This window comes from Thermobia domestica, unplaced genomic scaffold (assembly GCF_964235325.1).
Source record: "Thermobia domestica unplaced genomic scaffold, izTheDome1.hap1.1 HAP1_SCAFFOLD_201, whole genome shotgun sequence".
Taxonomy (NCBI): domain Eukaryota; kingdom Metazoa; phylum Arthropoda; class Insecta; order Zygentoma; family Lepismatidae; genus Thermobia; species Thermobia domestica.
Window position 1 is genome coordinate 288,499 of NW_027655928.1, and position 4,238 is coordinate 292,736.

Consider the following 4,238-nt stretch of genomic DNA (forward strand, 5'->3'; position numbering starts at 1 on the left):
ACATTCGAGGTTTTGGTCGGATTGATGAGTACGTGTCGATCAAAGGAATTACACTTTATATCATTATTATTATTAAAACGATGGGAAAATGAATTATTATCAATAATTATCTGAATATCAAACACAATGGTGATTTTAGGGGTTGGCCCAGACTTCAGGGGTTGGCCTAGTAAGAGAAAATCTCTCATCCCCTCAGAAGTTCACCCTGAATCTAGCCTAGCCTGTAGGAAATTAAATGACCCGGAGCTAGAAAATTTAAACTATAACTGCGTCCCTAATAATAGTAAAAGATTTAAATGCATTAAAGATTATTATTTTGTGTTAGAATGTGTATATATTTCATTCACCCGTGATTGATTTTCTGATCTTGAATATGACCAGTATTTTTATTATTATTATTAAGAGGAAAAGTCAACAAGACACTCTTGTGGCGGAGAAAAGCCACTAAATTCACAAACAGAGAATCGTTACAACGGGGAATAGCCATGGAAGCTACTTTTTGATGTTATAGTTTATGGAGTACATACTTTGTTACGGGCGATATCGGTTTGAAAGACATGGAAATACTATGTGGCGGGTAAGTTTTATAAAATATGGAGTGTGAAGAAGTCGAATCTTAAATCAATGAAGGTTACTTGGGGGGGGGTATACCATCATTGTAAGCAGATTTTCACGTTTATCATTGGTATAAGTATCCTATTGATTAAAATATGTATATAAATCTCCAAACTCAGAGGGGCAATTGCCCTCAGGCCTCCCAATGAAGTCCCGAAGGATACCCATCTCTCCAAGGAACATGATTCACTCTGTAAATTATCCTTAAACGTCACCCCACCTCTAAGGAAATCTCTACTTTTAAACGTTCTCAATGGTTATGATCTCACCCATGCTGCAGTTCTGATTAAAAAGCTTGTTTTACTACTAATAATAAACATTGAGCACATTTATTTATTAAAAAAAAAAGTTATTAACGGTTTTAAAAGTCTCATTTTTCTCCCTCCGCCGAAAATTTTCAATGACGCACTTTGCATAAGAAAGATGGCTTCATACGTAGCCTACAAACTAGCTGTTAAAGAAGATAATTACTGTATGGCAAATAATTTGGCTGGAAATGAACCACTCGGTCTAATTGCTAACCATGTTTAAAAATTCATTTCAAACAATTCAAATAATATACTGTCGTGAAAAGACGTCGTACAAAGTGAATTTCATTTCTGTATGTAAAGGTGACACTGGTTGCTTCTTGGTCTCAACATTACATCAAATGGCTTTAAAAAATGTAATAGTTTTGTTTGTTAATTTAAATTTTATTCCCATGATTTATTGAGCTATAAAAACTGTTAATCTGATGTCTACAGTTAACAGTACGGTGCCGTATTTCTTTTCTTTCTTTTTCTGTTTTCTTTTTCTTCTCTTTCTTTCTCTCTTTTTTACGAAAAAGTAAGCACTGCTTTTCCATTATCCACTTAGGTCGAGAAGCAGGGCTAAGGAATAAGCAATAAAATATTTTTGAAAACTCATTTTGTAAACTCAATTGACATATTTTTTGGAGAGATGTTTAACGGTTATTAAAATGATCAACTCTACAGCTACAGTCTTGAAGCATAATTGAATTTATCCAAAAAGTCAGTGCAAAGAAATAAAAATCATCAAACCTTGGTGCATTTCTGTATGAGTGTTTTGCCTGAAGACAGGTTCTAGCCCATTTACTTTAGTGTAGCTAGGTAGGACTAAGCTAGTAGAGCAGGAATAGAACAGTCAGTTTTTTTCCTTGTGATTCAAAAGGGATATGGCAAACTGGTAGTTACGAACTGCAGTAGACGAACAGACTGAGTATTAAGATTACCACGTATTATTTGCAAGAATTGTACTTAAGAGTTCATTACAAGGTAGTCGCTTGTAGACGTCATTTAATATTCCTCCGTTATAAAACATATTAATTTTCTACACTTACAAGGAGATAGACTCCTCACAGAAGGTTTAGTGTACGATATTTTCTTTCTTTTTTTTCTTTTTGTAAATAAATAGTTGTAAGTCAGAATGATTGAGCTGTAAGAGATCACATTTTCGACTGTCAAGATGTAAGACGATATATCATTAATTAAAACTCTTTTTCACTCGTTGGCTCTTATAAAGAATGACTTGAGATTTTGTTAAGTACACACTATACGTATATCCACATATCACCTTCTCTTCATAATGGTCAGCTTATAATGACATTTAATAGGCACTAGAGAATCAGAAAACTTTTACACATTATGAAAGAATAAGGATTACAATAGTAATACAGGAAATTCTCTAAAAGGAGATCAAACTCGAAATTTTGATTTATTTAAGAGTTTCGTCATTCTATAAAAAGCATCGAAAATATTTGTAATATTCACAAGCTCTTTGTCTGCAGATTCTAATCTACTTACTAAATTTAGTTAGCGACAGTAGCAGAGGCAAAAGACTGTTGGTTTTGTTTCTTTGTGTTCCTAAAGGGTGTATGGAAATCTGGAAATTAGGAAATCAGAGATAGCCAATTTTGTGGTCAATGAAGAGTGAGACAGTGTGAAATTGAGAACTAAAAAGTTGACTGAGAACTAGAGCCCTTGTCCAAGCGAGCTCTAGCCTCGATATGATTAATGAGCACAACCACGAACAAGTGGAAGCCCTATTGAGAATAATAAATCAAGGCTCGCGAGTATCCAGTTAGCACAAGCCCTATTGACAATAGTAAGCCTGAGTTCGAACAAGTACTTTTATGAGCCTTTGGGCCCACAGGTGAGCCCCAATTGCAAAAAGACGATCTCTGTAGAAAACCGGAGAGAAGGCATAGACTGAGATTAAGGATTAGTGGTATCACATAAACAACAAGTTCAAGAATGCACTCATATTTCGCTAATTCAAATCAATTAATATTCACCCAGCATAAGATATAATGATTTCATGTACTGTCAACAATTAGGCTCCGAGTTCGAATCCAATGGATGCCTATCTTCATTGAATATACCTTAAATATTTAGCCTGTATAGGGTCTAGTCCCTTTCCATATGAAAAAAAAAAAAACATCTATTGATAATGTTTCCAGTCCAAACTGATATACTGGGTGACTACCTGGAACATTTTAGTTTCTTCTTTTCCTTTTTTTAATTGATTTATACTGCTATCTGGATAATTGAATAAAAGATGCATCATTTCCGAATACTATCCATCAGTCAAATATGATTTGTCATCTAAGACTTGCTATCTCGATTTCATCTTCATTTTTTGGTTCATCCGCTACCGACACGCTTGTCTGATTGATAGATTAGAACTAAATATTAAACTTAGGATTTCTGGAGATAGTTCTCATTTTTACTTTCATCTTCCTCAAATAACGTAAAGGTAGGTTACTGAAAGCTAAAAATTGTTGGTTTCTTAATATAAATAAATAAGTAAATAAACAACTGTAATATTTTTTATTACTTTTGTGTTATTATTAATATATTAGTACATAATTTATTAAAAAGCATGTGCTTCTCAAACTCAGGGGGAGGGCAATTGCTCTTTGTCCTCCCCAAATTACGCTCCTTTGCTATAACAGTTTTGGTGATACTTCATAAATAAATATATAATATAATAAACCTATAATATACAGCAGATCGATCTGTTCAGAGGCATAGCGTCCATGGAAGATGTGTAAGCGCCACTTTAACTATGTAAGCTGAATGATACATTAAAATACATACAGTAATAATGATTTAAGAATAACACATTAAATATATTCAGAATAATGAGTTATTATAAGAATAACATATTTTCCTAAGTAGATAACCACGCTACGCCACTGATCATTATAGATCTGTCTCAGCAGAGATACCCAGATAAGGCTGCCTAAGTAGCGAAGTAAAAAATAATAATAATAATAATAATAATAATAATAATAATAATAATAATAATAATAATAATAATAATAATAATAATAATTGAGTGAGAAGTTTGCAGTCTATTTATTTAAGCAATAAAGAAGGTAGATTCCACAGAAAATTCTATAATACTGTATTATTAGCGATCAACGAATATATATATATATATATATACCAATAGATGGATCTCATTGTGTCGAATAAAATTATATGCGTCAATGTAAAAGCTCATAACTAGCTAGCAAGAAAATAAAAAATAACAAACTTCTTTGTATAGGGCTACCTAAAAGTTGTTACTATACAATAACCATGCCAGTTATTGAAGAAAAACAATATTGAAATATAGGA